Consider the following 11,370-nt stretch of genomic DNA (forward strand, 5'->3'; position numbering starts at 1 on the left):
AGTAACTTCACACTAGGAAAGAGAATAACATAGGTTAAGTCAAATTTTTAATAAATAAATAAATTTTATAAAATTAAAATTTAATTTTGTTCTATTATTTATTATAATTTTTTTTTTATAGATTTGACCTTAAAATCTGGCATAACTTATTTATTTATTTTACATTAATAATGTTAAATAGATTAATAAATTTAATTTTAAATAAATCAATAAATCTATTTTTAAATATGCATGTAAATATTTTTTAATGTATTTGATAAAAAATAATTTACTGTAATACTATTAAAATTTAGAATTTAAAATAAAAAACTAACATAAGAGAAAAATAATTCATGCACATTCTCATGTACACTAAGGTACATTTACGCGCATATTATAATGAAAGAAGATAATCTTATAAAATAAAAATTTTTTAAATATTTTTTATATCTCATTTCAAATATTTTAAATAAGGTTAAATTGTACTTTTAGTTTCTCTATTCTTGTTAATCTGTAACTTTGGTTCCTTTATTTTAAAATAGAGATAATCAATCCCTCTATTTTTAAAATTATATAATTTTGGTCCTACCATCAATTTAATGTTAGTTGATCATTAAATTTTAACATTGTCTAAAGATTTATCACTACTTAAGTAATGTGTGATGCTTAAAGGCATGACATCTAGAATTAAAAATTAAAAAATAACACATAATAAATATTTTTTATATTTATTTTAACAAGTAATTGATATTTATTTTGTTTATAAATTTTATTTACATACTTTTTTTAGCTTTTTTTTTATCACCAAATGTCATACTATCATTACTTAAGTATGAATAAACATTAAAATTTATTAATTAATAAATATTAATTTAACAAGAGATTAAAATTTTGTATTTTTAAAATTAGAAAAACTAAATATGAAACTAAAAGTGTAATTTAGTCTTTAAATAATTATTCATGAAGATGAAAAATAGAAAACAAACAAAAATATGATTGATAAAATTTCTTATTGATTTCTTGATTTCATATTAATAGGAAATTTATAACAATAAGTATTGTGAAAATATTTAAAATATTGATAATTTAATTTTATGTATTACAAATTTATTTATTTAATTATATTATTTAAAAGTGAAATATATATATATATATATATATATATATATATATATATATATATATATTATATCATATTGATAAATAAATTGATCTATAAATTTTAACAATTTTTTTATAAATTTAATTCAATTTTTAAATAAATAAATAAATAGACTCATTTAAAAATTTTAATTTGACCTTTTCTAAAATACATCAGGTCAGATTTTACCCAAACTATAAATCTCATGTAAATTCCGACTATTATTTCTGTTTCAGACTTCATGCAATCCAAATATTGTTTAGAATTTCTCATTAATTTATTAATTAATTAACATAGGACACTTTTCAGAAACAAACTAATTGATTAGTGCAATCAAACATGAGAGAGATTTTTCATACCGAGGCATATGAAACTTATTTATGAAAGCATTGATACAATGACCAAGTTGCTCTGACCAAAGTTTGTAACCTACTCGTTTATTTTGTCTTTATTATTTATTGTTACGTGTGGGAAGCTACACAACCGAGTCAGTTCAAATACTTTTTTCCTTATTTATTGTTACATTGGGAAAAAGAAAAAGAAAAATTAGGAAGTGTAGGTGCAGCACGATTTGCTCATAAGTCATCTCTGGATTCTCCTCTTCTTTGACCATCCAACGATAATATTTATTGATTATTTACTCTTAGACTTTAATTCCTTTCGAGTATTCATCTTTGTGTTGAAACTGCATAAAGAAAATACAATATTCAACTCAAAGTTCAACTCCAAACTAAATAGGGTTCTAGAAAAACTAGAGATGCTCACAGAAGAATTGATAGAAGAACATTAATACAATTTCATAAAATAAAAAAATTAACAATAAAAAATAGAAGAAAGAGTCAATTTCTATGCAAGTGATGTGAGATATTTTGTCTAAACAAGTGTTGTTTTTTTTAAACAACGAAATGACACAGCACAAACAAGTTTTATACTCTCTATTTTTTATTATAAATAAAAAAAGAAAATTGATTTTACACATATTAAAAAAATTTAATTATTTAATCAAATTTTACTAATTTTATAATATTTTTTATTTTTTAATATAAATATAAAAATAGTGTAATTGAAAAGTTATCCATTTAAAAAAATCGTTAAATGAGACAAAATTAATTAAAATTTATTTATATTTAAAATGTATGTATTTTTTTTTTTTAAGTTATAACATTCTTCGTAACTCAGAAGTCAAAGCTAACACAAAATCCAGGTAGTTATATATTCATTGACTCCTATATGTTTATTGTCACACTATTATTTTCAATAGATTCATCTCTGGTCTGCCAAATAAGCCATAGCATAAGAGGATAAAGTCATCCCAAGATCCCAACAACTGTATTAAGAAAAAACATAGAAATAAACTAATTAAAAAATAAACCTGAAAATATTTTGTCCATGACTATATTCTTTTGCTCCAAGAATGAGATAATTAAGGATCACAATGGAACGGAAGGTAAGGACTTATTGCAAGCCTCAGTTCTAAATAACAAATCAGATATATGATTCTAATGACATGTACAGTGACATCTATTATACAAATAAGCTTACTAACAAAATGATCAATTATGTTTACATCAAATTAAAGGAATCACCTCATTGTGGTCATGGGGTAAAACAGGAGTGTTTGCCATAGGTGAAAGGTGAGAATCCAAGTTGACAGAAGTAATGTGAATCTGTAGGGCAAGAAAGTATTTTAGGGTTTTGGACGGCATTTTCAATATAAGGCCCCACCAAGGATTGGAACCATCGATTTTAGTAAGCAGTAAATTCCCAGACTTATCATGCACGTGTCTTCTGTTTGAACTGCCAAGCTAAAAGAAATTAGATGCAGAATCTATTTAGGGGATGATTTATCCTCAGATGGAGTAAAAGTCTTTAAATAATTAATCATGTTGTATATGCAGGCAAGAATTTGGCCAAAAGTGATCATCTATACCATCACTTTTATCCATTTCGTAAACATCATCATAACCTTCAAAAAGGTAGGTAAATCTGAGATGTTAAAATTTGACACCCACTTTTAAATAATTATACTTCAATTCATAAATCCTAACTAGGACTAATCCTTCCAAACAAACAAATTCCTTAACGTCTTCCGCTCTTTGTTTCGCTTGAATAGTAAAAGAATCAAAATTAATTTATCAACCATATGAAACATTACAACGGGAAATGGCTAGGTGATAGCCTAAGAACATGCAACCATTGCATATAATTAGCAGACCTTTTATTTTTCAAGCCCCAAACACCTCCCAAATGGCCCCAAGCCTTTTGTATATTCATCCTATCATACTCTAACTGCTATCAAATGTCCTTCGTGTTGCAAAATTGATTGTTCACCTCAAACAAGAAAACTAGTTGGGTTTAGTGATGTGGATCACCTCTTTCAAGTGAATATGATTACGTTTTGTAGACACTCAACGCATCCGTGAAAGAAATCTACAATAAACTGCATCATGATGACAATTTAAAAGATATGTGACAAACCCTCTCCATTATTGCATTGAGAATCCATCCCTAGTCCATTCCGTAATTCCATCCTCCTCTTCTTCAATCATCATATCTTCATTCTCGTGGAACCAAAAAACATAATCCCCTCTCTCTGGTGGTTCTGATACATCATACATGGCTAATCGCCATGCAACTTGGGTTAAACTCATCTGCTAGGCAAGGTTGTCACCTCTGTTTACTATTAGATTATCGCTCAAGGTTGTCACCTCTGTTTACTACTTCCACCAACGTCTTTATACACATTGGATAAAACACCAAGTTTGTTGGCCATGATTTGTTTCCCTTTATTGGCCATAAAGGTGTTAGGATTAAATGTCCCTTATTTCGCAACTCTCTAGATTTTTTCACCACTTACCACCTCCATGCAATGTAATATCTCCTATATTTTTTCACCCCCTATTAACTTATTAGGGTTTTGATTTCTCGGTAGTGACCCTAGTTCCTCCTTCAGCTGACTCGTTGCCATCCACAAGCAGATGGGCAGAAGTCACCGTCCTCTATGACAACAACGGATCCACGTTTAAGGTAGTGGGGCAGTGCCCCACTTAAATTTTTTTTAATTTTTTTATATAAAATATTAATTATTTTTATAAAATATATTTTAATTACTCTATTATATCTAATATTATAAAATATATTAATATTTTATTTTATTGTTTACTTACTTTTACTTTATGATAAAATTATCTTAATTTTTTAGGAGAAAAAATTCACTTACTCTAAAAGTAAGTCTTGATAAATTTACTCTATTCAATAACTAATATTTTATATCATAATTTTAAAATTTTAAATATTAAATTAAAAGTTTTTAATGTATAGATTAAGTTTATAAATTTTAAAAAAAAATTAAAAATCATAAGATATTTCATTAGATAGATTCAACATAACATATAAAATATTTTTTTTATAATTATCCATCAATTTAAATTAATGAAATGGAGTATTAAATAATTTTTAATTTTTAAAAATTTTATAAATTTTATCTATACATTAAAGACTTTTAATTGATCGGATGAATACTTAATGTAAAACATGAATTATTTAGTGGAGTAAATCTATCAATCCCTTCTTTTTTTATTATAATATACTACATTTTTTGACTAAAAGATTTATTACTTCTTTATTCATTGAAGGTGTCATAATTTAGTTTACTAATGTAGGTTACTTTTTAATTTTTATTTTATGTTTTAACCCTTTGATCATGTGTATGTATATTGTGTTACTAGGAGAGGATCTACATTAAGAGGAATGAGAGTAATTGTCACACAATTTTTTTAACTTAAACATATTTAAATAAAGACATTTACTCTTATAAAAAAAAAAAAGTAGACATTGCACTCATAAAATATTTCTGTTTTAAATGAGTGTAGAAATTTAGAAAAATACTTAAAAAAAACAAATTGATAATATTATTATTTTTGTCCTATTAATTTTTATCACTTTATTCCTCTAATATTAAATAAGTCACAAAAAATTATTAAGGGATAGTTAAATATAATCTCATAAAAAAAATTATCACTTTATTTATAAGACAATTTAATTTATTAAAATAAAATATTTTAAATTTTTTACCATAAAAATATATTTTTCAAAAATTATTACATTTTTTTAGTAAAAATGATATAAAATATTTTATTGCTCCAACTTAACAAATTTTCTAGATCCGTCATCACATGGGAGCATGCCCTACCCACATGACCATACCTGCCACATCCAACACATAGAAGGTGTAACCCTTCATATTCAATCTCAAACCAATTTCCTCAAAACCATATATATGACCAACTATCAAATGATTAAGTTCAATTTCCACACACATTTTTACAAAACGACCTCTTTAAGCAATTGAAGTGATCATGTCAACCTTTAAGGGTTTCCCCATTGAGGTTGCAAGAGCCAGCAAAACACTTTCATCATAGTATTATTCCAAACCCAGAGATGAAAATATAATCCACACAAGAGTTTTATCTGTTGTAACCTTAAAAGAAATGAAATCCAGAATCCACCCACGCACTACCAAATAGTAATGAAAAATAAGCCACAACAACTCATTAAAAATTTTCTCCCTAGCCACAGGAAGATCGAACTTTACCATGAAAAAAACCATATCCAATATCCAATAGGTCAAGACCACCCAACGGCTTCCACACAGCCTTCATCTTCTTTTGCATGGTAATGAAACCGACAGATTTACCAAGTAATTTGACGTTGATTACATCCTGCCATGAGATTCTTAACTTTTCTATCACTAAATCACAAAAAAACAATGTGGTTTTAATCAATTATACTTTTTGAATTCAATTTGAAATAATTGTTTACTAGTCAGATCAACTTTTTCCTGTCATGGGACGAGATCTTTGCCCAACAACACCTTATCCCTAAATGAAACACACAATCTTGATGTTCCCCCATCATTAGGAGGATTAGTTGGAAGGGAGTTAGAGAACATTTTTTCATCAAATGTCATACATTCATTTTATTTGATTTTAGTACTAGCTTTAACTTTCACAAAGTACAATTCACAGAAACATTGTTAACAAAGGAATTGTACAACTACAACCATCTCAAACATGCATCCACTCTCACACCCTACACATGTATAAAATCAAAATGGGAAGGCACCTTCTCCAGGAACACTACTAGAAAAGTATTATTTTTCTGCGAATTTTCCTGCAAAAAAATATTTGTAGAAAATTTTTGCAAATTTTCCTGCAAAAAAATATTTACAGAAATTTTTTACGAATTTTCCTGCAAAAAAATATTCGCAAAATTTTTTTACGAATTTATTTGCAAAAAATAATTTACAGATATTTCTTGCAAATTTTGCTACAATTTTAATAATTATGAAAAAAAAAATTCTATGGTAAAAATTTGCAAAAAATATTGTAAGAATTTTATTTTTTTTCTTGCAGATTTTCTTGCAAAAATAAATTTGCAAATAATGTTTACTAAATGGTAGAAAAATTTTGCAAGTAACTTTTCCTGCGAATTTTCCTGCAAATTTTAATCCGCAGGAAAAATAAAAAAAATATTTAAATTCATAAGTTTAATACTTTAAAAAAACTTCAAGTCCCACATCGATTGAAAATAAAATAATTAAAGAGTATATAAGTTGGGACAACACTTACTTTACAAGTTGATTTGTATGGTTGAGTGTTAGGCTTATAATCTACAATTTTAGAATTTAAAAGATTATGTATCACATGTTGGAGGCATGGAAATAAAAGATTATGAATTCTTAAAAATTAGAATTTATAGTAATTTCTTTAATTTTTTTTGTAAAAAATATTCCTGTAGAATTTCTTGCGAAAAAATTTGCATATGTATCACATGTTGGAGGCATGGAAATAAAAGATTATGAATTCTTAAAAATTAGAATTTATAGTAATTTCTTTAATTTTTTGTAAAAAATATTCCTGTAGAATTTCTTGCGAAAAAATTTGCAGGAAAGCTTCCTGCGATTTTTTTTGCAGGAAACTTTCTTGCGAATTTTTTTTGCAAGAAATTTCGCAGAAAAATTTCCTGTAAATTTTAAAATTTACAAAAATATATTACTCACGAAGGTATTACCTGCAAATAAAATTTCGCAAAAAAATTTATAGGAACAACATTTGAAAAAAGCTTCAAACTTTCATAAAATAATGACTAGAACAAAATTGAACCAAGTGACTCAATAGAACTTATAATGAACAACACACATCATACTTTGATAGACACGTACCACAAAAAGAATTGTTAATTACCAGAATATCTAACTACCCAAAGAAGTAAGAGGACACAAATCTATCTTTAGTAAGCTTTTGACAGATACTTGGTAGTGAAAATAAAAACTTATTTATTTGATGAAAGTTGCTACAAATTTCAAAATTAATTTTCAAATTATTTAAACCGAGTAAAGTAAAAGGTAGAAGAATCATATGATTATTGAAAATGCTACAAAGTTGAGTGTGTGGAAAAACACTATCAATTAAAAGTCGACATTTGTATATATAGTCGGTGAATGAGGCCTATAAATTGGAAATCTACATCAAAGTTGAGTGTGTAGAAAAACACCATCACTTACTTACCTTTGTCAAATAACCGAGACTCCTCCCAAATCATTCCTATCATTCGATTATTTACTAAATCAAATTTTCTACCTTTTAATATTCCACCATGCTCCTTCTCTTCATTTTATCAGTGGTACCAAATCTACATTTAGTCATCTACTGGGCATAAATATATTTTTCCAAGTACTTCTAAAAACTCAACTATATTCAACATGCACTACTTTTAAAATATTTTCTCAATCTAAGGCCATTACCAATCAACTTATTCCAATTCCTATGTTCACAAGAGAAAACTATGATTTTCAGAGTGTTAAAAATGAAAACATTTTTTTCTTCTTAAGATTTGTGAGACATTATAGAACATAGTTTGCTATTACATAAGACACCTTAAGTCTTACTACAACTCAAAGCAAGGATTTAAAGGAAAACAAACAAAAGGATTCAAGAGCACTATTTGCTCTTCAACAAGTAGTTGATGACACAATTTTTTCAAGAATAATGGGTGCCACAAGTGCAAAGAAAACTTGGAATACTGTAGGAGGAGTTTAAGAAAGTGACTAGGTACACAATGTTAAACTTTAATCTCTAAGACGTGAGTTTAAATCAATAAAAATGAAAGAATCTGAGACCATAAAATACTACTATTCTAGAATTAAAAAAAAATAGTTAGTCAAATGATAACATTTGGGGAAAATATTCTTAACAAAAAATTGTTGAGAAAAATCTAATTTTTATTCCCTATAAATATGACACAATTGCAACAATGATTGAATAAATTAAAGATTTGTCTACCATATCAATAACACAATTGATGGGTTCTATTGAAGCTTATGAGCAAGGACTGAAAAGATATGAAGAAGACTTTATCAAAAATGTCTTTCAATCCAAGATAAAATTACGATATCAAAATAAAAGATATGGAGCAAATAAAAATAGCATGTAATTTTTTTATAAATAAATAAAATTCTAGAAGTTTCTCCAAGACCAATCAAGGAACATATCCCCCATATGGCAACTATATAAAAAAAATAAAAATAAAAAAGGCCACTTGGAAAAGATTGTTGACATCGTGGAAACCTAAGTATCAACACTACAAGAAATTTGGACATGTGGAGAAAAATTGTTGTAACAAAAGCAAGCAACAAGAAAAATTTGTTGAATAGCAAGACAATGAACAACATGTTTTCTATGCTACCCAATATTCCAACAATGAAACAAAAGGAAAATAGTACTTATAAGATAGAAGGTGCAGTAATCACATGGGTAATGATTGAAGTATCTTCAATGAAATTAATGACTTTGTCAAAGGTCAAGTACGATTGGAAAATGAAGTCATGGTAGAGTAAAAAGGCAAAAAGGTATTGTCATGGTGGAGACTATGAAAGGTACAAGACTCATTAATGATGTTCTACATGATCCCAATCTTAAAGAAAGCCTATTAAGCATTGGCCAAATGATGGAGAAAGGCATGCTTTTCACTTTAAAAGAGATATTGTGTCATCTACCATAACAAAAGGTGAGAAGTAACTCAAGTTAAAGTGGAGAAAGGAAATAGAGGTTTTCCAATAAATTTTAAATATGCTACTAATATTGTCATGAAAGCATAAGTTAGTGATTCTTGGCTATCGCATTGAATATTTGGCCACTTCAACACTCATGCCTTGAAGCTACTATATTAAAATAATATTGTGAGAAATCTTCCAACTTTAGAAGAAAGTAATGAAGCATGTGAAGGATGCCTTCTTAGGAAGCAACATGGACTACAACTTTATACTGGAAAAGCTTGGAAAGCAAAAGACTTGTTAGAGTTAATTCATAGTGACATTTGCAGTTTAATGAGGACACCATCACTTTACAACAACATGTATTTCATCCTTTTCATCGATGAATTTTCTAGTATGATATGGGTCAACTTCCTTAAAGAAAAATTAGAAGTTTTTGGAATCTTAAAGAAGTTTAAAGCTTTAGTGGAAAAGTAAAGTGGATATCATAAAAGTGTTTAGACAAAAATACATTTTTCGTCTCTTATATTATTTATCTCAATGTTCGAATTTTTGTTTCCTCCATTTAAATATTTAACAAATGTGACTACGTGGAATTATTTATTTATTTTATTGCTGATGTGGATTATTAACAAATAATCCAAACCCATGTGGCAATAACACCTGACCCTTTCATTCTGAAACTTCCTCTCCTTCCTCTCCTCCGCTCCTTACTCCCCCCCTCTCTCTCTCCTAGCTACTACCCTTCTTACTCTCCCTCATCGAGCCCCTCGTGGTGGTTCCGACCGAGATTCACAGTCGTGGCGTCGTTCCTGGAACTAGACTATAGGATCCAACGACTGGACCATGTCGTAAGGAACGTGGCAGAGCTAGCGCCAGCAATTATCCTCTGAGATGAGTGAAAGTGAAAGAAGTAGAGAGAGAGAGAAAGAAAGAACCGTTTGAGAATTTTATAGACGTTATTGGACTTTAAATCCACAATTCGTCAAAATTTGGGAACCGCGATCACGTCTGGAGTGTTCCTTTGTTAGGGTTTTGTTCCTCTTTCTTTGATTTTGCTTCCAAATTTTAGTTCACGATGGTGGGGTGAGGTTAAGGTCAAATTCGAAGGTTTGGTTTTCAGAGCGAGCTAGGGTTTCTGTGAAACTGTGAGGTAGGTGTGTCTTGAGGTTTATATTTTTGGTTTTGATTTTAATTTCTTGAGTGTATAGTTACTACGATGGAAGTTGAACTATTGCTACGCAAGTGTTTTTACTAAAAAAATTGGGATAAGTTCTGGCTTGGTCCTTTGTTGAATATGGGTTTTTTGTTTACTTGGTTTGGGTACTAGAACTTGAATCTTGATACTAGGGTGGTAGCCTTTGTTTCGTAGAATGATATTGGGAAGATAGTTTTTATTAGGGTTTTGATTCTTAATTTTTATTTTTAGGTTAATTTAGTTCTTAAGCCTCTCCCGCTTTTAATTTCGTCTTCTCCTTTCTTTATGAAACTTTTTGGCAATTGTGAAATTGTTGAAGGAAAGATGGAAAGTCAATTTTGGTTAAGGGATGCAACTTGTTCCCACCGGGGTTTGGGAACAAGAATAGGGGAAGGGTTTGGAGGGTAGTAGGAGGGGTTGGTGGGTTTGGGAACATGACGTGGCTTTACATTTTTCTTATTTCGATTTTTCAATAATCTACATCAATAAAAAAAATAAACAATTCCACGTAGACACATCTGCTAAATATTTAAATAGAGGGGATGAAAATTCAAACATTAAGATACATTTTAAAGATGCGGGACTAAATTGATTCAAATAATTAAAGTGAGACTAAATTGACTCTAATAAATAATATAAGGGACAAAAAGTGTATTTTAATTTACCAAGTGTTTAAAAGTGATTGAGGCAAGGAATATAATTACTTGAGTTTGATAAGTTTTGTGAAGATGAAGGCATTAAGCAACAACTTACAGTTGCATATTCTCCCAACAAAATGGTTCTTAGAGAGAAAGAATTGCACTAACATGGAGATGGCAAGATAAATGCTAAAGGAGAAAGGTCTGGCTAACATTTTTTGAGCTAAAGCAATCTACACTACAGTTTACATACTTAACAAATGTCTAACCAAAGGCATGCTAGACAAGACTCCTTTGAAGCTTGGAGACAAAGAAAGTCATATGTTAAACATCTACAGGTATTTGGAACTATATGCTACAT

This window comes from Cajanus cajan, chromosome 11 (assembly GCF_000230855.2).
Source record: "Cajanus cajan strain Asha chromosome 11, NIPB_CcT2T_4, whole genome shotgun sequence".
Taxonomy (NCBI): Eukaryota; Viridiplantae; Streptophyta; class Magnoliopsida; order Fabales; family Fabaceae; genus Cajanus; species Cajanus cajan.